We start from the raw sequence: 24,361 nt of genomic DNA, 5'->3' as shown, positions 1-24,361 counted from the left end.
CCATGCGATGGGAAAGGCAGGTGTAGGTGATCAGATATATTAAAGGAAGAAAATCTTCCTAGTATTGGGTGAATGACACAAGGACATTTCATTGGTTTTAAGGGGGTGTGGAGGGAGGAGGAGACCAAAGAGATTAGTTCAGCAGAGTGTATCCTTCCTCCCACCCCCGTGCCCCAACTTTCCCAACTGCTCACTGGGGCTTGGTTTTGGAGATTGGCTTTAGTTCTGAACACCTGTTAAAGGACTTGTATATTTTAGTATTTCCGAATACCGACCTATGGCAAAAGTTTTAACGATCCAGGTTAGAGAAGAAAAATAATGAATTTTACATGAAAGTATCAAATTGATGTAATATCCTATATTCTAAAAGATGTCTATCCTGCTATTCTCAGAATCACTGAATAAAAATGTTTAAAAGTAAAAATAGTTTCTAGCTTTTATTTTATTTGTTTTTTAAGGCTACATGGAAACTCTCTCTGAAATCCTAAAGTTTGCAACCATAATTCTGACCAAAGGAAGGTTGCGCATGAATGGTTCAGGAAGATTAATCTAACAGGCACGTGCAGAAATTGAAGAACAGAAATACAGGCCTTGAAGAGATAAAGAAACAAATGCCTGATCCAACATGGCGGCGGGAGGACTAGAAAGAAGGGATGGGATGCAAGGCGTGTTTCAGAGTTACACAAGTGGGTCTCTGTGCCACGGGAAAGAAATGAAAGGAAAGAATCATTGAAGACACGTAGTCATGGTATGATTGGCTAAGCCTGCATAGCCAAAAGTCTGCAGATTAAAATTCAGGGAGCCTCCCAATCACCACGAGGAAAGCAGACCTGAGTGAAACCCCAGAGAGAGCCAGTGGGGTTGGAGAAGACGAGGGCTCGACAAACAGTGCCATGCTCATAGCTGCTGCATAATCATTGTTGTCCGCTCTCAGTTATACAATTTTCATCAGACTTAACATGCTCCAAATGTAACTGTGGGGACTCACTTTAAAATGCAAAAGCAGGGGCACCTGGGTGGCTCAGTCGGTTAAGCGTCCGACTTTGGCTCAGGTCATGATCTCACGGTCCATGGGTTTGAGCCCCGCGTCGGGCTCTGTGCTGACAGCCCAGAGCCTGCTTCAGATTCTGTGTCTCCCTCTCTCCCTGACCCTCCCCCATTCATGCTCTGTCTCTCTCTGTCTCAAAAATAAACATTAAAAAAATTTTTTTTTAAATAAAATGTGAAAGCAAAGGTTCAGAGAAACTGACTTCATATGACTAAAAGTGGTGTGTGAAGTTCTGAACACAGGCCAGAGAGCACCAAGGGCACGGGACGGAAGAGCACCAGGGGTACAGGACAGAGAGCACCAGTGGCACAGGACAGAGAACACCAGGGGAAAAGGCCAAAGAACATGAGGGTCACGGGCCAGAGAGCACCAGGGGCACAGTCCAGAGAGCACCAGGCCAGGACGAGCACCAGGGCACAGACAGAGAACACCAGGGGCACAGGACAGAGAACACCAGGGGCACAGGGCAGAGAACATGAGGGCCACAAGACAGAGGTTACCAGAAGCACAGGCCAGAGGACATGAGGAGCACGTAGCAGAGAGTAGCAGGGGCACGGGCCAAAGAGCACCAGAAGCACAGGACAGAGAGCACCAGGGACATGGGTCAGAGAACCTGAGGGGCCCAGGCCATAGAGCATCAAGGGCACGGGCCAGAGAGCACCAGGGGCAGGGGCCTGAGGACACCAGGGGCACAGGGCAGAGAATACCAGGAACACAGGCAAGAGAGCACCAGGGGCACAGCCAGAGAGCACGAGGGGCAAAGGCCAAAGATCACCAGGGGCACAGGGCAGAGAACACGAGGGGCACTGGGCAGAGAACATGATGGGCATGGGCCAGATAACTTTAGGGGCACAGGCCAGCGAGCACAGGGCCACAGGGCAGAAAGCACGATGGGTACAAACCAGAGAGCACCAGGGGCACAGGACAGAAAGCACGAGGGGCACAGGGCAGAGAGCACCAGGGAACGGGCCAGACTGCACCAGGGGCACAAGCCAGAGAGCAGGAGGGGCACACGCCAGAGAACACAAGGGGCATGGGCCAGAGAACATGAGGGGCACAAGGCAGAGAGCACCAATGTCAAGGACCAGAGAACACCAGGGGCAGGGGCCTGAGAACACGAGAACATGGGCCAGAGAGCACCAGGGACACAGGCCAAAGAGCACCATGAGCACAGGGCAGAGAACACCAGGGGTATTGGGCAGAGAACATGAGGTCATGGGCCAGAGAGCACCCAGGGCCATGACCAGAAAGCACGATGGGTATAAGCCAGAGAGCACAAGGGGCACAGGCCACAGAGCACCAGGAGCATGGGCCAGAGAGAACCAGGGGCAAAGGCCAGAAAACAAAAGGGGCACAAGCCAGAGAGCACAAGGGGCACAGGCCAGAGACCACCAGGGGCACAGGCCAGAGAGCATGAGGGGCATGGGCTAGAGAGCACCAGGGGCACAGGCCAGAAAACACCAAGGGCAAGGGCCAGAGAGCACCAGGGACACAGGGTGGAAAACATCAGGGGCACAGGCCAGAAAGCACCAGGGCCACGGGCCAGTAAACACCAGGGGCACAGGCCAGAGAGAGCCAGGGCCACGGGCCAGAGAGCACCAGGGACACGGGCCAGAGACCACCAGGGACACAGGCCAGAAAACACCAAGGGCACAGGCCAGAGAGCACCAGGGGCACAGGTCAGAGAGCACCAGGGCTACAGCGTCTGCGTCAGAAGCCCCCCTTCGAGTCTCAGCCAGATAGCTGGTCGGAGAAACTGAAGAGGCCGAAGCAGTCCAGTCTGGTGGCCCCAGGGGTAGACTGCTCTGAAGTTGATTAGTGACAGCAAAATGGCAATGGTGCCTTGGGCCCCTGCCGTGTGCCAGGCATTGTTCTTGGGCCTGAAACCAGAGAGTCAGTTAGGTGTCCTGCCCCAGAGGAGCCAGTGGTCAGGCAAGAGAGATGGTATAGTTGAGTCACAGAAACTCAAGAGATGCCTGAACCTCACCACCCCCAATTAGCTGGGAGGGGAGAGGCGTGTAGATGGTTCTGCTTCGTACACAGGAGATTCCCAGACTTCTATCACACACAGGCATCGAAGGAAATTCATTGAGAAAGAAAGTTGAGCTTTGAGTAACATCAGGTATATTTTAATTGTTACTAAAGCATGAAAACCCTGGACAGAGTTTCCTTTGCGTTCATATATATTCCCATCAAAAGTATGGGTTTTTGAAACTAAGACTGCTCCAAAAATAAAGTTTGTTTTAAAGTAGGAGTTTTCTTTTCTCACTACACAGAACAGCAGGAGGACGCTAACAACAGCCATCATGAGGCTCCTGCTGGCTCAGTCGGTTGAGTGTCTGGCTCTGGATTTCGACTCAGGTCATGGTCTCCAGGTAGTGAGACAGAGCTCCCATCAAGCCCCGAGTCAGGCTCCACGCTGGGCAGAGGGCCTGCTTGGGACTCCTCTCCTGCTATCAGTCATGAGCACGCTCTCTCTCTCTCTCTCTCTCTCTCTCAAATAAAAGAGAACAGCCATCATTTAAATTTTACATACTGTATTTGGCTTTAAACATAGTCAGGGCTTCTGAGGCCCTGACTTAGATACTGCACTTTACCCGCTGTTGCTCTGGTTCAGCAATCCACAGTGACTCCCTACTTCCCATCCCCTTCCATCAAGTTTCCTTAAGTGTGACCAGGGGCTAGTAGCCTAGACTTACCCTCCCTAGGACTCGCACAAGACCTTCTGAGGCCCTAGCAGGGGCGTTCCTGTCCCCACACAAACATCCACAGCGAGGGCTTGTGCCAGGCCGGGCATCCTTGCCCTTCTGTGTGTGTAGAGCTGCAGGGTCAGGGAGATGAAGCCCAAGTCTTTCCAGTTGCACTGCCCAGGGTCCAAGTAAGCTGGCCTCAGCTGGATTAGGATGACGGACGCAGCATTCCTTGAAGACTGGGAGTGCAGGTGCAAAGGAGAAACCAGAGCGTTTCTTTCCCTCTGTCCGCAGCAAGGTTTCCTTCTCCAGCCGGAACGGCAGCCTCTTTGTGGCTCCAGCCCCTACTCCGTGGACCCTGTGGCTCCGTCTTGCACTGGGTGACCCTGAATCTAACACAGACTCCTCCGTCTTGCCTCCAGCCCAAGAATGATAGGGCCTCGAAGTGCTGCCTCGCTTGCCCTGTGGTCTTCACAGGGTTCCTCCCACCAGGGGCAAATTGTGAGCATTGCTGTCCCTGTTCCCAAAACTCAGAATGTTCTGTGAACTTGGTTGGGTGCTTACTGACCCAATGCTCACAGGAGGGAAGGTTTTTACTGTGTGTCTTCAGGCATCGTCTTCTTAATTAGCCTTCACAGTAATCCAAAGGGATATGTTTTATACTTTTATGCCTCATCTCTCTAAACCTCCAACTCACACAGTTGGTGACAGAGGCCAGACTGGAACTTGGGTCAAATTACTTCTCACCTACTTGTTCATTCATCTGTTCAACTAGCTCATAAACCCTGCCGAGTCTGGGTCTGTGAGTGTCCTTCTCAAGTCTCCTCCACGCTGTCACACACAACTGGGAACACTGGGGGTAGAGGCTTAGCACGCTGATTAACTGGGTAATTGTGCAGGAGGTATTGGCCACGGGAAACCTGTCTTCTGAGGCTGCGTGCTCCCATCCATGCTCTCTCATCCCATCCTACACAGGCAGACTTAGGGAGGAGCGAGCCGGCCAGAGTGAGGAGAACCACTGGGGTAGAAATGCTTTATCCTGCAAAGGGTGGCCGCCAGGGTTCACGTCAAGTGACAAGGCCTCAAGGTTCTAGAAACAAAACGAAGGACTTATTTCAGGAGGGCAGAGCAGAGACGACCAGACGGCAGAGATATGCCCTGGACAATCTCTTTCTGATGTGCACAGTGGAGTATACTCAACAGGGCTGACTACAAATACACAGAGCTGGACAGGAATGGGACAGGAATGCAGGCAGGTCCCAGCCAGCTGGCTTCGCTGTAGTCACAGATGCCTGATGGAGTCCACAGACCTGGTGAGGAGAGGGCAGCTCTGGCAGACAGACCTCCATGGGAGGCCACTCAAACTCACACTGGAGAATTTAATTCCTTCCGGTAGGTGAGCCCTTTGGTATGAAATTCTGTATGATCTTTATCAGCTCTGAGGAGGATGACACCATGCCCGGCTCAGTGACACAGCATGACAGGGACAGTTGCATATGGCAGCTGGTTTGTAGCTCGGCCTCAGGGCAAGGCTGACAACACCCACACTACTGGACGCTGTGTGATCTATTAGATTTCCTCTCCTTTTCAAGAAAGATGTGGCAATTTCCCTGGGAATTTCACATTTCTAGTGTCCATTTACTTTGAACAAAATAGGTTTTCTCAGGGAGATTCCTGGGGATGCTTGGAACTACCTTCTAACTCCTTTCTTTCCAGGAAATATTGTCCAGTATTTCCTCTTTGGCCATGCCTCCCCTTCCTGTTCCTTCCCATCAACATAACACATGTGTCCTTTCCCTGTTTAAGAGGAAAGAAAGACTTAGAGGAACTGATCTCACAGGGACAAGTAAAGAAAGAGTGTGAAGGTGGAGGTCAATAGAACAAAATCCAGCAGTAAAGTTATTATTTTTCTCAAGCCTTATTAATGCATAATTGGTATATGACACTGTGTAAGTGTTAAGTTGTACACTGTGATGACTGGATGCCTGTATGTGTTGCAAAATGTTTACCAGGGCAGGATTTGCTAACACACCCTTTACCGCGTGGAATTATCGTCTTGTTATTGTTTGTTATTGGGTTGAGAGCGTTGAGGCGCTACTCTCGTAGCGACTTCCAAGTATGCAATATGGTTTTGTTAACTATAGTCACCAGGCTTACAACTCCGACCCCAGGAATATGTTCATCTAATAACCACAAGTTTGTACTATTGAACCAACACCTCCCCATTTCCCCAGGCTGCCCTCCTTGGAAACCACAATTCTACTCGCTGTTTCTAAGTATTTGGATTTTTTAGATTCCATACAAAAGTGAGATCACACAGCATTTGTCTTTCTCTGTCTGACTTACTTCACTTAGAATAATGCACTGTAGGTCCAAGCAAATTGCCACAAAGGCCAGAGTCCCTTCTTTCTCTTTCCTTCTTTCCCTCTTTCCTCTGTGTATTCATCTACCACATCTTCTTTCTGTATTTATTCTTCAGTGGACACAGGGTTGTTTCTGCATCTTGACTATTGTGAAGAAAGTGGCAGTGAATGTGGGGGTGCAGACAACTGTTTGAGAGATAACAATTTTCTTTCCTTCAGACATATTCACAGAAATGGAATTGCTGGGTCATATGGTAGTTCTATTTTTAATTTTTTGAAGAAACCCCATGCCTTTTCTGTAATGGCTGTAACACTGTACATTCCCACCAACAGTGCACAGGGTTTTCTTTTGTCTTCATATGTACCAGTTCTTCTTACCTCTTGTCCTTTCAATAACATTCATTGTAACAAATGTGAGGTGGTTTTGATTTGAATTTTCCTGATGATTACTGATGTCGAGCACTCTTTCATGTACCTGTTGACCATCTATCTGTATGTCTTACTTTGGGGAAAAAAAAGTCTATTCAAGTCTTTTGTCAAGTCCCCTACTATTAATGTACTGCTGTTAACTTCTCTTTAGGTTCTATTAATATTTGCCTTATATATATTTAGGTTTTCTGATGTTGAGTGCAAAAATATTTACAATCTTGGCTGAGAAAAGAGAGAGAAGTAGGGTGTTGGTTAGAGGAGGATACATGGATGAGTATATGGGATAAACCTATGGCCGGATAACACAGGAGCACAGGTAGATTTATAAGACTCGTATTAAAGAAGAACAGCCTTTCTTTAAGAAAGGGAGTTGGAGGGTATCATGCTAAGTGAAATTAGTCAGTCAGAGAAAGACAAATATCATAGGACTTCATTCATATGAGGACTTTAAGAGACAAACAGATGAACATAAAGGAAGGGAAACAAAAAAATATATAAAAACAGGGAGGGGGACAAAGCATAAGAGACTCATAAATATGGAGAACAAACAGGGGGTTACTGGAGATGGTGTGGGAGGGGGGATGTGCTAAATGGGTAAGGGGCATTAAGTAATCTACTCCTGAAATCATTGTTGTACTATATGCTAACTAATTTGGATGTGAATTAAAAAAATAAAACTAAAAAGAAGAAAGAAAGAAAAGAGAAAAGAAAGAAAAAAAAGAAAAGAGAAAAGAAAAAAGAAAAGGAAGGAAGGAAAGAAGGAAGAAAAGAAAGAGGGTGTAAAAGAGTAAGAATCAGTGTCATGTAGAGGAGTTTGGTAGAGTGGAGAAGGGTAATGGGAAAACTTCTGACTAGGTTCTTCTAAATGCTTTTCACTAACTTTATGTCTTATTAGTTTCTCATTAGGTTAAATACGGATTACTAAAGTAGCATTTATGCAGCTCAACAGTCTGTTTTCTCTCAGATCCATTTCCTCCCCTTTCCTTCCTATGCCCTGCATAGTAGAGAGATACACTTCCTAGGATCTCTTCCTTCTGGCCTCATAGTAACTCTGAGTAACTTGTGTCACTGGCAGAGAAGAGAGAGCCAGAGGAAGGGATAAATTAGGGTATTTCTTCCTTCCCTTTTTCTCTCTGCTTCTTACGGTGTCTGGCAGCAGTTACATCTCACCATGGCTCAAGATCCTAAAAAGCTGTGTTCTCAGCTTTCAACCAGCAACTCCCATCTTCTTCTGGCACCTTCCAAATAGTCCAGCTTCTGGAGTCTGCCATCATTTCTTCTGTTTCTGCTGTTCCTAATGTCTAGATTGCCTCAGCACCTCCTATTGGCTTTTCATCATTTCTACTTCTGTTTAACCAAGTTCTTACATTAAATCTGTTCTATTGGAAAGAGCTAAAGTGATTTCTCTTTTTCCAGTTGGATGCTAACTGATAAAGCATCCATCCCATCTAAATCATTTCTAAGACCACATGTAAGGTGATTCTAGTGCCAAAATAGATTAACCTTAATTAGATGTCTTCTTTCCGAGTCACATATTCAACTATAGCCAAACCTTTCCAAAATAAAGATCATCAACTATTCTAATTTTCCCTTTTTCAGACTCACTATTGATGATAAATGTAACATGATGTTGCACACTGGGTTTTAAAATTATTTTTTAATTATTGAATACAATTAACCATGAAAGTGAATTCAAAGTGAATTCGAGCTAATAGAAGAAAGCTGATAAATGAGGGGAGCACTTTTAAGAGGAAAATGTGTCTGAGATTCCATGAGTATACTGAAGATATGGAATGCTGCATAAATAGAGGAATTCACTTCCTCATCCGGATGGTCATCTCCTATCCTGAGAAATGCTATGCACACATGTGCATGGAGGATTTTCAGTGTCCACCCACTTCTAGAGTTGGAAAATAATTGTCAGACTAAAATATTCACATGAATTTTGAATTTTATGTTATGAAGTTTCATTGTAACACTGAGATTCAGTCTAGTTCACCCAGCTGTGAGGAATTAGGAAGCAGGAGCAAGGTCACCGAAAGAGATGATGGAAGGGACTAGAGCAGCTACTATACCCACAGCCTGGCATTCACCTCCCCTGCTCCTGGGAGCCAGGGCTGCACACCTGGGTTATGAACAAGTGAAAACCCACAGTCTTGTACCTCAGCTGGTTCCTCAGAGCTGGTCAGGAAACCTGCTGCGACTTCTAGGTACAGCCCACTCTCAAATCCTTCACCCTATTCCCAACCTTCAAAATCCACCTCCAATCTTCTATGTATCAGCTTCCTCCTCATTCTCTGCAGATTTCCCCTCCTGTTTTCTAGGGTCAAACTGAGGTCCCCATGGAGTCAACACCTTGATTTCTTTCCCCACCTGAAAATTTGTCTGTGTCTCCCATTCTCTTCAGCTGTAAAAATGGAGTAATAATTATACACATTTAATAATACTTTGGAAGGAAGATCAGATAACCGCAAGAACACTGAGGCAGGTGTGGCAGATAGTGATCAGTAGTTACCATTGTTGCTCCTATTACGGCTGTTGTCCAGACCTGACCCAACACTTGTCCTCAATCCACACCAGACAGCCTCTTAGGGGCCTCGCATCAATGTAGCTCATCCCTCCCCTGTATTTGCTGCCATTTCCTCTCAACTAGTTCTTTTCTCTCAGCATCTAAGATCAATTCTGTGACATCTGAAAGAGAAAAACCTACTCAAAACTTTTTCCTCTGCTTTGTTTTCTGTTCTGAAGTCACTCTCTGTGTTTTTCCTTTGCTTTACATCAAGCTCCCAGAAAGCTACTCAGAACCTTCCATGTCCACCTCCTTCCTTTTTTTAAATATGAAATTTATTGTCAAATTGGTTTCTATACAACACCCAGTGCTCCTCCCAACAGGTGCCCTCCTCAGTACCCATCACCCACCCTCCCCTCCCTCCCACCCCCATCAACCCTCAGTTTATTCTCAGTTTTTAAGAGTCTCTTATGGTTTGCCTCCCTCCCTAACTTCATTTTTCCCCCTCCCCCTCCCCCTCCCCATGATCTTCTGTTAAGTTTCTCAGGATCCACATATGAGTGAGAACATATGGTATCTTTCTCTGCCTGACTTACTTCCCTTAGCATATTACCCTCCAGTTCCATTCATGTTGCTGCAAATGGCCATATTTCATTCTTTCTCATCGCCACATACTATTCCATTGTGTATATAAACCACAATTTCTTTATCCATTCAACAGTTCATGGACATTTAGGCTCTTTCCATAGTTTGGCTATTGTTGAAAGTGCTGCTATAAACATTGGGGTCCCAGTGCCCCTATGCATCAGCACTCCTGTATCCCTTGGGTAAATTCCTAGCAGTGCTATTGCTGGGTCATAGGGTAGGTCTATTTTTAAATTTTTTGAGGAACTCCACACTGTTTCCACCTCCTTCCTTAACATGAAGCCACCATGTTCTGGCCTCTACCCTGCAGAAACTGCTTCTCAAAAGCTGCTTTAATGTGCCAGATACTAAATCTAATGGATGTTTTTGGTTCTCATGGTATCTGAACGCTTGGGAACATGGACACTCTCAAGAATTTCTTCCTTTTAGACACTCCCCTCCTCCCTCCTTCCTGACACCCTCCTCCCCCCTCCTGGGTTGATTTTATGCCCTTATAACCATGAGTTTGCCTGCTTAGCATGGCATTTGACACATGTTTAGGGCTCAGTAAACATTTGTGCAACTATCACGACACCGTTGATAATGACAGTATGCTGAGCAAAGATGAGTTTTCCTTGGGGATTAAGTGCCTTTTAATGTCTAAAGACTATTACGTCTGAGTTACAGACATGCTCAAGATAGAAAGCTGCCTGCCTATATCAGTGTAGAAATTAGGCCATTCCCTGAACTATCTTTTCTTAATAGCATAAAAAGCCGATTAGCCAGTCCCCAATTAACCATATTTAAAATTATGCAGGTTTTATTTGCTATCTTTAGCAGAAAGAGGCACACGATAACAGAGCTGACTGTGGATTCTGCTTATCATCTTGTTTGATTTTTAACAGGTCATGAAGGTTCTCATTATAAAAAGTCTCCTGGCTGCTTGCAGGTATGGGCACTGGGATATAGGCAAGTGAAGCCTCGGCGTGCCCTGTGAGAATGCGGGCACCCTCACGGGGAAACAAACGGCCATTTCAGGTTTCCCAGCTGGCATGGATGGTGGTAAGATGCACCTGTTAGGGTATCTCAAGTCTCTGATTAGTATTCAGAGGATTTGCAACTGAGGCACAGTAAGAATTTCATTGAAAGTGCTCTGCGCTGCTTTCTTCATCACAGTCTGCGTATCTGTCAGCATAGCAGAATCAAATGTGGTGACAAAGGCTCGTTACCATAGCCTGACAAACCACAGGACCCACTTTCCTTGGCCCACTCTGTTCATGGAACTATGACCACCCACATCTGTTTCACTTGTTTCTTAGTTATTTATTAGTTAATTTGCTCACCCGGTCATGTTTCCACACACACTATGCATAGACTATAGGCTATAGACTTGGTCCTGGTGAGTCCCAATTCCGGAATCCCCAGTGGTGTCTACATGGCAGCAAAACCACCCCAAGACTACTTTATGTCTGACCTTTCTATCCCAAATGACACTGCTCTAACCTAAGTCCTTATTGCCTGTCGCCTAGACTACTCTCATCACGTTCTGACTAATGTCACAGACTGGGTTGCCTGGAAAACACACCAAGTGGAGTTTAGCATGCAGGATGTTTGGATGAATACCTGTGGAAGGAAGGAGAAGGAAGAAAGAGGGGAAAGAGAAAGAAGTCTGGCTGCAGTCAGGTGCCAGGACGGCCTGAGGTCCCCCCCCCCCCCCGCAACCACATACACACACCCCATGGGATGAATGACCCACAGAGCAGTCCCAGATGGGACAGGACGTCTAGGCCTTTACGGTTGGGTACAGAGCAGCCTTCGGGTGTGAGTCTTCTGCAAGGGGCCCAGCCGGAACCAAGGTAGCTGTCTGCATGAGCCAATCCGTGGCCAAGTGTGGTAAGTGTCGGCTGTCCATGAACACCGGAGGAGCACTTCCCACTGTTCACTGCAGCAAGCTTCCCTACCTTCACCGACTCCCCATCAGAATCCACACACATATGTGCCCATAATCATCTGTCAGCCTGGGCTTGATCACACAGTATTGCTGCTCAAAGACCTTCCCATGCTTTCATTGGGCTAACAAATTCAGTAAAACTAAATTTGGCTAATTCTCCATCATTTATCCCCTACAAACCTCCTTTTTAAGTTTTGTCCACAATACTACTTATCAACCTTCAATTTAGTCAAACCACAATCCCTAGGCCAGTTCAGGCTCCTGTTGTGCCAGATGAACAGTGTCCATGTGACACTGGGTGGACAATCTGGAAAGGCATTTTAACGAAAGATCTGTGTTCACACACATCCACTATTCTTACCTTTGCCTCTGGTGTTTCCTCCCTGAATGTCCTTTCCCCCAGTTTCTAACTGTAAAAATTCTACTGCACTTTAAGACCCAGCTGATTATGTTATTTCTTCCACATAATTTCTCATGCAGAGAATGTCAAGTGACTTTTGTGAATCAGGATGTTTAATATTAAATTTTACATGATTCAGTCTGTGGCGATGCATCTCACCCCCACCCTCAAAACTGCAGACAGACTTGCATAGGTGATGCTTCTGAGACATCACAGGTGGGGACCTGGTTCACTGTCTCGAACATCTCAGAGACAGACAACAGAATGGTTGCAGGAGGGAACTCTTGAATAAGACCAAGGGCTTAAAACCACAAGTCTGGAGTGGAACTGGCCCATAAAAATTTAAATCCCTGACAAACTGCACACCTTGGGCAAGACACACTATTTCCCCGATACAAGGGATGGAGACCTCCAGCCATTTAAATTTTAAATATTAAGCCAAAGAGTCTATGAATTTAAGATCTGTGACCTGCTTACACCGTTTATAATTGGATTTAATGTATAAAATGAATGGGATGGATCAGATGGTTTCCAGGGGCCCTTCATGAACTACAATCGGGGGGACGTGGGTAAAACTTTCTGTTTGCATGGTCACTTTGAGGGCGTTCGTGTTGGTGAGCTGTTTGAGAACACAGGCTTTGCCTTGATCATTCTTCTGTCACTGAAAGAACAGTGTCTCACACATAGCGGATATTCAGGGAATCTTTAGTAGATGTTATTGAAGCAATCCCTCATCACAAGTCAGTTCACCATGAGGAAAACAGCCAGGTTTACCCTTTCAGGTGATTGATTTGATAAGAGAAATAAAATATTTCCAGTGAATAAGCCTTAAAGATACCTTGGTATGTGGTCTTCTCATTTCCTCATCCTCTTGAGAGCCATCAGCTGAAAGGGCCAAACATCACAGCACAGAATGATACACTCAAATGTGGGAAAATCTGAGTCTGGGGGAGGAGGAGCTTTCATTACTTTTTTGGGGGGACGGGGAGGAGGAAGGGTCCTAATTCAATGACATAACAAATTTAAAGCAGTTATCCCAACATTTAGCAAACATTTGTGAAAAGCCAGCTGTTGTTTACTATTTCAATAATACTTGTTTCCAGAGGTTGACCTTAAACAACAGAGTTCAGGCCCAACCATCTGTAAAAGGTCAAACACCACAACAGGTAGGAGTGGAGCCAGTTGTGCAGAGGGGGTTGGTTGGGAGGGACATGGAGTCTTACCTGCTCCCTACTCTGTCAGCCCCACAGCCCGGGCCCTGGCTGGCTCCAGTACATGTAGCCGAAAATCACTACTATCTCAGATGACAGAGAAAGCCCCTCTGGCTTGGATTCCATGGTTCTGTGATTTCAGTCTCTAGGCCAGGGAAATCCCAGTGTAAGAAAACACTCAGCAGAGTCCACGAGGCTGCCGGGCTGCTACTGAGCTCCATACACACATCCTGTAAGATGCAACAGACACGAATTATTTTAAAACTGAGAAAGCAATCATGTCCTCTGAGATGGTCACAGTATTCAAGGCTCATGTTTTATTTTGTTTTACGTTAAGCAGGTGTATCAGGCAGGGTCTTGGGAGACATCACACCCAAAGAGGAAAGCAAAAAGAATTTTAGGAAGAGATGATGTGAGAGGCTCTGGGCAGGTTCCAGGAATGCACAAGTGGCGAAGAATCTGGGACTAGAAATGGTGAGAAGCATCTACCCTAATTTGACTTGAAGGGGTGGAGGGGGTGGCTTTTACCGGAGGTCAGCAAAATGTATAGTTGTGGGAGAGAAGTCACCGGAAAATAATGGTGGTCTTAGTGGAATGCAGCTACTGCAAACCCTCTACCACAAAACTTAATACTCCCATTTCTCTCTCCCTCTCCCTTCCCACTACCAGTATCTGGCTGGTAAGAGTCACCTGCAAAATCCAGTCAGAAGCTAGACAGTGAACAAGTGTGAGTGAAACAGTCAAAGATGTCAGTTGACTTGCAGAAGCAAACAGAAATATTCCCAATAGGTGATCCTATATAGGGTCCTATATAGGATACACGACCTATGGAGCTGGTAGTACATATTAAGGACAGAATGCCAGATGGATCCAGGAAGACTGAGTGAAAAGCCCGCAGTAGAAAATGCAGTAGGAAGTCATTACCTTGAATTCTAGAGTATGGCTGAGGGAATCATAAGAAAAATGATAGAGAAAAAAGCTGGAGCATGAGAAGAAGACAGGGAATGAAATGGGGAAGGGGTTTAACATCATGGGTCATAACACATGCTGAGTTGGTCAGTCAAAAGCCCCTCCATCTGTGGATGCCATCACTGAAAGTAGAATCAAATGACAATCTGGGTAAGTGTCCTCATATTTATTATGCCGTCTTCACTCTTCATGAGAAGTGTGCCAAGTCTTAAATTATGGTACAACCCTGGGAACTGAGATAGGGACTAAATAGGAAATTTACAGTGAGAAGAAAAATGACAGAATTTGAAAACCATAAATAGCAGAATATGAAACTTACAAACCATGGTTTATAAATATGTTCCATTGTTGCTGCTATCCAAGATAAGTATTCATGTGGCATTATTTAGGATGTTAAGCTGTTTATCTCATGGAGCCAGAAGGGAAGGTCATCTTGCTGTTATCATAGGTTTGTAAGTGTTGCTCACAGTGTGATATAGTTTGCTTGCAATAGGCAGACATTAGGGCAATTTCTGTTGTTTGTAGACTAGAAATTATGGCTTTTTTTTTTAATTTCTTTGGTTAATAAGAGTTTAAACTTTTGGCTTGAAATTCTGAATAGCAATTGATGTTGTTTCATTAGCACTTATAATTACTGTTTTAAAATATGCAGCATTAGTAAGTGTTTGAAATCCACTGAGATTAGTGTCATTCTAAAGGAAAAGTGTATTGTAGGCTTTGTTGAACATTTTCTTGTGTGTATTAAACAATTTTCTTATTCTATCATTCAGTACATATTTTTCTTTTTTTTTTTGGTCTAATTGTTAATGCTTTATAAATACATGCAATGAAATATACAAATCTTAATTACATAGCTCAGTGAATTTTCATGTGTACATCCACGTAACCACCACCTCAATTTGAAAAGTTATACAGAACATTTTCATCCTAATCAAAAATCATAACAGATCAATTTGTTTGTTCTTGACCTTCATCTGAAAGGAATCACATATTACGTACCCTTTTGGCCTCTTTCCCTAATTATAATGTTTTGAGATTCTTCCGTGCTTTTTCATGTATCAATTGTTTGCAGTACACTCACACCAATACCCATTCTCCTGTTGATGAATATTAATCAGAGGCAAGAGAGGATCAGTCACTGCCATTGCAGGACAATAGTCCTGAGGCCCTAGAAAGCAATAAATGCAGCCACCTCTGGAAGACTGTGTGTCGGATGTGCCACACAGCCTCCAGGGTGGGTGCGTGATCACACTGGTTCTGGCCCTGAAGACTTACACAGGGTAATGGATGCCTACTACCACCCTTCGCATTCCCACTGGTATAGACCAGGTGGAATCTTAGTCAGACCACAGATGATACGAGCCCATGCATAAACCTATGACACAACTCAAGCCCTAACGTGTCCTATGTCCAGCATGAATGGAAGTAGCTCCAAATCAGTGTGTTGGCTTGGTTCTGGTGATCTAATCTCAAGGCCTGTGGGAGAGATCCACTCAGCAGATTGGAATCAGAGGTGGCCTGCTGGAATAAGGGTTCTGACAGGTGTGAGGTGGCATAAGGGTTCCGGAATCACTCTATAAGTTCAAGTTTCAGAGGTCAGGGGGCAATAGATGGAACCCACAGGTGTCGGATGGTTAAAGGGGATTGGGGACCATATACATCCTAATCTGGGCTTGAGGCACCCTTGTCAGCATGGCACTGCCTTCCCATGTTTGTCCCAGGCACTTTGGGGAGATTTAGAAAATTTCCCAGGCAAATACTTTCAGTGGGGTCTCTTGAGACAAAAGTCTAAGGAAAAGGGTCACCTCATTTGTTTAGGTCTAAAGGTGGCACTGGAGATAAAACTTCACACTATGTAGGCATATTCAATCACCATGATTTATACTTTAAATATCTGACAATATACATCAATTATACCTCAGTAGACCTGAATTTTTTAAAAAAGAGCTTTATGTTGATCAATTAAATTTGAGATGCCTACTAGATACAGAAATAGGGATGTGGTATAGGCTCTCAGACACACAAGTCTAGAATTTAACAGAACTGTCTTATGTAGGTATTTAATTTGGAAATCATTAGAATATCATAATATTTAAAGTAATGGAATTTAGTAAGATTGAATCTGGAAAAGATATAATCAAAGAAGGAAAGAAGGCTCATGACTCAGTTTCATGACTGAAGCATTACAATAGTAAATGTTAAAGTCAAAGAGCAGAAATTCAGTAAGGAAACAGTATCTTTGAACAGCACATTAGACCGAATGGACATAACAGATATGTATGGTACACTTCATCCTAAAGCAGCAGCATACACATTCTTTTCCACAGCACATGGAACATTGTCCAGAATACATCACATTGGACAACAAAACAAGTCTCATTACATTCAAGAGGACTGAAATCATATGATGCATCTTTTCTGACCACAACAGTATAAAACTAGAAATAAATTACAAGAAAAAAAACTAGAAAAAATACATACATGGAGATTAAACAACATGATACTGAACAACCAATGGGTCAATGAAGAAAGCAAAAACTCCATGGAGACAAATGAAAATGAAAACACAATGGTTCAAAATCTCTGGGACACAGTGAAAACAGTTCTAAAAGGGAAATATTTGGTAATACAGGCCTACCTCAAAAAACAAGACACAGCTTAAAGGGGCACCTGGGTGACTGAGTTGGTTAAGTGTCCGACTTCAGCTCAGGTCATGATCTCACGGCTTGTGAGTTTGAGCCCCACATTGGGCTCTGTGCTTACAGCTCAGATCCTGGAGCCTGCTTTGGATTTTGTGTCTCCTTCTCTCTCTCTACCCCTTTCCCACTCGCACTCTGTCTCTTTCTCTCAAAAATAAATAAACTTGAAAAAAAATTAAAAAAAAAAAGAAACAGCTTAAATAAACAACACATGCTTACACTTAAAGGAACTAGAAAAAGAAGAACAAAGCCCAAGATGAATAGAAAGAAGAAAATAATAAAGACGAGAGAGGAAGTAAACAGCAAAGAGACTTTAAAAACTGGAAAATAATCAATGAAACCTAGAACTGGTTCTTCGAAAAGATAAACAAAGTTGGTAAGCCCTTAGCAAAAGCCATCCAGAAAAAAGAGAAAATACCCAAATAAATAAATCAGGAATGAAAGAGAAGTAGCAACCAATACCATGAAATACAAAGGATTATGAGAATACTATGAAAGATTATATGCCAACAAACTGGACACCCTAGAAAAAATGGATAAATTTCTAGAAACATACAGTCTTCCAAAACTGACTCAGGAAGAAACAGAAAATCTAAACACAACAATTACTAGTAACAGAACTGAATCAGTTATCAAAAACTTCCCAACAAACAAAAAGTCAAGGAACAGATGGCTTCACAGGTCAATTCTATCAGACATTTAGGTAAGAGTTAATATCTATTCTCCTCAAGCTATTCCAAAAAATAGAAGTGGAAGGAAAGCTTCCAAATATGTTCTCCAAGGTCAGCATTACCCTTATATTGAAATCAGACAGACACCACAAAAAGGAAAACTACAGTTCAATATCCCTGATAAACATAGATACAAAAATCCTCAACAAAATTTTAGCAAACTTCATGCAGCAATACATTAAAAGGATCATTTACCATGATTAGGTGGGCTTATTCCAGGGATGTGAGGATGGTTCAATATTCACAAATCAATCCACATCAGGGATGTGAGGATGGTTCAATATTCACAAATCAATCCACATGATACACCATACCAACAAGACAAAGGATGAAAATTGTATGATCATCTCAATTGATGCAGAAAAAGAATTTGACAAAATTCAACAATGATTTATGATAAAAACTCTCAACCAAGTGGAGTTAGAGGGAATATACCTCAACATACTAAAGATCATACATAAAAAACCTATAGCTAACATCACACTCAATGCTGAAAAACTGAGTTTTTCTTCTGAGATCAGGAACAACACAAGATTGTCAACTCTCACCAGTTTTATATTACGTAGTACTGGAAGTCCTAGCCAACACAATCAGACAAGAAAAAGAATAAGAGGCATCCATACTGGTAAGGAAGAAGTTAAACTGTCACTATATGCAAGTAACATGATAGTATATATAGAAAACCGTAAAGACTCCACCACAAACCTATTAGAAGTAATAAATGAATTCAGTAAAATTGTAGCATACAAAATTAATACCCAGAAATTGGTAGAGTTCCTATACACCTATAACAAAGTAGCAGAAAATTAAGGAAACAACTCCATTTACCATTGCACAAATTAGAATAAAATACCTAGGAAGAAACTTAACCAAGGAGATGAAAGACCTGTACTCTGAAAACTATAAAACACTGATGAAAGAAACTAAAGACAATACAAACAAATGGAGAGCTATTCCATGCTCATGGATTGGAAGAATCAATAGTATTAAAATGTCCATACTACCCAAGCCATATAGACTCAACGCAATCCCCATTAAAATACCACAGTGAAACCAATGTTACATTGTGTGTCAACTGTATTCAAATTTAAATTTTTTTAAAAAAATAAATGTTAAAGCCAAAGAGAAGGGGCCAGCAAATAATTCTGAAAAAGATTCATTCCTGAAGCTGTAGGGAACCAGGACTCAACCTTGTGTACTCCCACTGACTGGCCCAGCATGATAACTGACACCAACACGACCAGAGCCCTGCACACACACTTCTAATGACACACTTGCCTCGTTCACGTCCCCAGGCTTCGGTGTCCATGACTAACCTAGAAAGAAGCCTAGTTTGTGATGACCCTTTCGGGCTCGATTCCTAATTGTTGCTGCTTCCCTACGTCCCCTTATTTGCTCCAAATGTTACGAGCTTAGTGAGCTACCAGCATGTCTCAGTGTTCATGCAATCTAACCCTGTGCTAAAAGTATTCCCAGATAGTGACTATAAAATTAACAGCCATGAGTATTTATTTTAGTGGTTTTATTTGGGGCCTGAGGTGGCGACACTGAGATAGTATCTGTTAAGCTGTGATACTAGCTTAGAAAGTTGTTAAGCTGATACTATCTTAGAAAGTTGATCTCTTTAAGTAAAAAATTATAATTACCATTTTCTTTATTAATATTTAATATTAGGATAAGGTAAGTGAGCTATGTGTGTATTCAAAATATCCTACACTAAGCTGTTTATGTTCTGAAAAGTGTTTTTACAGTTGCTATTTATAAATATATATTCATGGCAATTTTTAAAAATAATTTCTGTTATATTCCAGAACGTGTGAAGATATATTTTGGTATAATTATTTAGATTGTACATGTTTTTGCTCTAATTTGATTACACCGATGATTTCAGTGCTTTTCTAGATTTATCGTAACATTGGAACTGTAATGACTCTTTGTGGTGTACTTCTAGGATTCATGTCAGAGGCAGGCCAACATCTTACAACACAGTGTCCTCATTGTTCCCCTCTCCACCCAGTACTCAGGGCGACCTGCCACTCAGAGAGTAAGGCCTGTTACTGAGTTAAATGATAACTCTGGTGGGCAGCTTCTGGAATGGCCTCCAAGACCCCTCTCTCCTGGTATTCACACCATGTGTGACCCCCTCCCCTGGAGTTTGGGTGGGACTTAGTGACTTGCATCTAAGTAATAGAATATAACAGAAGTGATGGTGTATCAGTTCCAGATTCAGTTATAAAAAGCCTGTGACGTTCACCTCAGAAACTCTTTTGTGAACACTCTCTTGTTCTTTCTTGGATTGCTTGCCCTGAGGGAAGCCAGTTGCCATTTATAGGGACACTCAGGCAGCACAAGGAGAGGTCCATGTGGCGAGGTACTAGACAACGTCCAGTGAGGATGTGGCCTGCCAATGGAAACAGAAGTGATTTGGAGGTGAACGCTTCAGCTCCAGTCAAGTCTTGAAATGACTATTATCCTGGGCAACAGTTTAGCTACAACTGCACAAGAGAACCCAGGACAGAGACACCCTGCCAGGTCACACAGCATTCCTGACCAGGTAATCAACATTTACTGCTTTAGGCCATGTGAGTTTGGGGATATTTTGTTGCACATTTACAGGTAACTAAGGCAATGAGTAAACATGGTCACCCTAAAGGGCTGACTTCCTCTCTAAAACCTTCCAGAACACTTCACTTCTTAAGGGTTCACTTCTTAGAGTAGAAGTCTAATGGTCTGCTGGTGGTCCCTAAGTCCACTCAACCCTGCACGTGGCCACTTTATAGAATGCCTGCAGTTAATCCTTTCTGCATCGAAGAACTGAGAGCAGGGGAAGGTGATACAAATCATCAATTGACAAATTACTCTATTTATTTATTTATTTATTTATTTATTTATTTATTTATTTATTATTTGAGGGAGAGAGAGAGAGAGAGAGCATGAGCAGGAGAGGGGCAGAGACAATTCCAAGCAGGCTCTGCACTGTTAGCGAAGATCCCAATATGGGGCTCAAACTCACAAACCTTGAGAACATCACCTGAGCCGAGTCAGATGCTTAACCAACTGAGCCAGCCAGGGGCCCCTGAAGTCATTAGATCTTTAAAACAGTAATTTGTCATGACTCCTGGGTGGCTCAGTTAAGCGTGGGACTCTTGATTTTGGCTCAGGTCATGATCTCACAGTTGATGAGATCAAGCTCCATGCAGGGCTCCGTGTACAGACAGTGCAGAGCCTGCTGGGGATTCTCTCTCTCTCTGCCCCTCCCACCTCCCAAATAAATAAACACTTAATAAATTATTTGTTAAAGATCTAATGACTTCAAAAGACCATAAACAATGTAAATATTCACGTTACCACTCACTACCTGCAACTGCAGTTGGCCAACCTCACTCATGGGATGACGCTCAGGTGTGGTGGTTTCTATTTCTCGTGATGATGTCTGTATCTCGCTATCTTGATGTTTATATCTTGCTACCTTTTCTTTAAAAATTGTTAATTTTTTTTTTTTTTGAAAGAGAGACAGAGCATGAGCATGGGAGGGGCAAAGAGAGAGAGAAGGAGACACAGAATGTGAAGCAGGCTCCAGGCTCCACGCTGTCAGCACAGAGCAGGACACGGGGCTCAAACCCATGAACCATGAGATCATGACCTGAGCTGAAGTCAGACACTTAACTGACCGAACCACCAAGCGCCCCTATGTCTTGCTATCTTAACATCACTGATGTTTGTGTGTTGGGGCACTAGACCATCAGTCAGGTTTTAGTTGTGTTGCCTGGCAGTCCTTTCCTTTTGTAGATATGAGTCTCAATTATCAGTAACTGTGAATGTCACCTTAAGAGCTGTTTGAAGACAAACTGGTTTTCGGCCCAAAATGATAAGGAGCATGGGTGCAAGTGATACAGCATCAAGGCCCTCATGCTACTGATGTTTCTGATGTTGCTTCTCTGTTGACGTAACTGCTTTTCAATTTGCACATTAAAAAAATCTTGCTACCCTTAGCCCTAGTCCGTGTGCCACTAACTGCCTCATTCCACACGTTCCCCCACACATGACCTGCCCTGCTATTTATTAGTCTCACTGGATTTGGACCTTGGTCCTACCCTCTTAGCTGGGATGTGCCAAATTCTGCTATTCAATCTGATATCCCCTCTAGGTGGCCAGAATTTACATGCATTGAGCTCTTCGACTCACTGGTCACCAGCCTATCCAGAGAGTCCACAGGTCATCCCATGGAACCAGCCTAGATCAGCTGCTTGTGTGTTACCATGGAAACCATGCTATTCTGGCCTGGCTGGACTGCCCCTCATCACCTCACTGCGTCTGTTCCCAAGGAGCAGCCAGCTCTGTTGGATTGTCTATTACCTTAGGGTCAGGTCTGATGACCAGGTCTGCTCTCTTCTTCCACCTTTGACAGCATATCACAAATTCTCTATTCCAGATACTATGTTCTCAAGATAGTTAAGACTTTCATCTGTGCTCAGATCCAAACTCTATCCAGGCTAGACCCCCTTAACCCAGCCTCCTGCCTTCCCATTCCTTTCTCTTTCCTTCCTTCCTCCGTCTAAGGATTTACCCTTCACATTTTCTGTATCCCTCTGGGCTTCCCCTTCCCCCACGACTCAAAGTAGAATTGTTCCCTCACTTCCTTGCTCTCTCTTCAAACAAGGTCTCATTTGCATTAATAATCTATTGCATGTTAACATAGGAAAATAAATGTAGGAGTATCACACACACACACACACACACACATCACACTGGTATGTCACATGGATTCGAAACCTCTCACAAAGTATTTATAATAGTCACCCCCATCTCTACTAGAGGACAGATTGAGTTTGGCCAAACTTTATTTTAGCATCTATTCCTAGATTCCTTTAGGTCATGAAGAATTGGCATATTTGAGGAACGAAGGGGCCAGTGTGGATAAAGTATGGAGAGTGACTGTGCATACGAATGCAATGATGTTGAAAAGATGACAAGGGCCACTTTAAGCAGACGTTAAAGGCCCCCTAGAAGTTCAGATTATATTTGTCATGCAAAGGAAGACACTAGAGGCTTTAAACTGAGGAATAATAGGATCATGCCAGATGCTATATGAAAAGTAGACATGGAGAGCCAGTGGGGAGTCAGGAAGAGCAGTAGGAAGAGAGGCTAATGTGGTACTTCCACAAGGTGGTGTCAGTGAGGGTGAGCAGACACTCGTAAGCGGAGAGGTGCTGTGGATATAGAAAGTCTAGTTCTTTCTGATAGAGTGGACTGGGAGAGTAGTAAGAAGGAGGAATCAAGCAGGATATCAGAGCCGTTGTGCCAACACTTGGGTAGATTATAATGACATCTATTGTGAAGGAAGAGCCTAGGGGAGAAATAGATTGGGGGGGTAGGAATATTTATTTGTGGTTTAGGAGTCCAGCTCTGAACACACTTAGGTGTGAGATGACCAAAGAGTAAACTTACAAGCAGTGCCTACCGAAGTGTGGAATTCAGAGGAGAGGTTGGTGGATGATGGAGACCCGAGAGCCACAGGGAGAGACAAGAGAGGAGGGGTCTCTGAGGAAATGAGGAGCAAATACCCAGCAGATGCGAGAAGCTGCTGGCAGTCATAAATGCTAGGAGAGGACAGTGCGGAATTTTGTCAAATGCTTGTTTTGCATCTATTCACAAGATTGAATACTTCTTTATTGTTTAATATGGTTAATAACATTGATTTTTTATTGTTAAGCCAACTTTGCATTCCTAGAGAATAACGAGACTTAGCCTTTTTTTTTTTTTAATATATTAATGGGCTGGTTTCCTAATACCTTGTGAAGGATTTTCACATTATATTCACTGCTCATGATAGATACTGTTCTATAATTTTCTCTTGTTGTCACGTGTCTGGAAAGTTTTGTTTTTCTTATCAGGGTTGTACTGGTCTCATAAAACCAGCTGAGCAGTGTGACTCCTTCCTATTATTTGAAATAGTTTGTATAAAATTAATATTCTTTCTTCCTTACATGTTTGTCACAATTGAAATATCTAGGTCTATAGTTTTTCTCCTTGTTGGAATTTTGTTTCAAAAACATTCAGTGTCACACAGATAAAAGGTTATTCATATTTCAATTCCATCTTGTGTCTATTTTGAAAAGTTTTTACCAGAAAATTTTCTAATTCAGTAAGTTGTCCAACTTATTGTCGAATTTATAGTTTTTATGCTAGCCTCTTTTTTACCTTGTTAGGTATGTAAGAGTGGTAGTTAAATTGCTAATACCAGCAATTAAAAAGAAGATGTGTTTTGTTTTATTTCTGGATTTACCTAACCAGATTTTTAAAAATATATTTTATTAATCTCTTTAAAAATGGACTTTTGGTTTTGTTAATTTTGTGTCTGTTTTCTATTGATTTGGCTTTCACGTGCACACCTTTTTGAAGCTTTTTAAGTTGGAAGGTTAAAAAAGCAGGTTTAAAATTGATGATATACAATATAAGGATTTAATGTCACAAACTTTACTCAGCACTATTTTAGCTGCTTCCAACAATTTTTATATATTGTTTTCATTATCTTTAAATTGTGAGTACTTTGGGGGCTTCTGGGTGCCCAGTCGGTTAAGCATCCAACTCTTGATGTCAGCACAGGTCTTGATCTCAGGGTCGTGAGTGCAAGCCCTGAACTGTGTTCCACACTGGGCATGAAGCCTATTTTTAAAAAAATATTGTAAATACTTTTAAATTCTATTTTTTCCCTTTTATGCACAGGGTATTTATTT

At 43.2% G+C, this 24,361-nt stretch overlaps 1 long non-coding RNA gene across 1 annotated transcript in view; it reads right to left on the bottom strand.

Annotated features, from left to right (window-relative positions):
* Window positions 1-24,361, bottom strand: part of LOC128311974 (uncharacterized) — a 99,050-nt gene that overhangs the window by 15,766 nt on the left and 58,923 nt on the right. Inside the window, exons 3-5 of the long non-coding RNA XR_008290751.1 lie at window positions 13,238-13,455; window positions 12,853-12,958; window positions 3,748-4,828 (exon numbers count right to left, since the gene is read on the bottom strand). This is a non-coding gene — a long non-coding RNA (uncharacterized LOC128311974). The remainder of the gene's footprint in view (window positions 1-3,747; window positions 4,829-12,852; window positions 12,959-13,237; window positions 13,456-24,361) is intronic.

The sequence above is a fragment of the Acinonyx jubatus genome, chromosome D1, assembly GCF_027475565.1.
Source record: "Acinonyx jubatus isolate Ajub_Pintada_27869175 chromosome D1, VMU_Ajub_asm_v1.0, whole genome shotgun sequence".
NCBI lineage: Eukaryota > Metazoa > Chordata > Mammalia > Carnivora > Felidae > Acinonyx > Acinonyx jubatus.
This window is presented reverse-complemented; position numbering and strand designations above follow the sequence as displayed.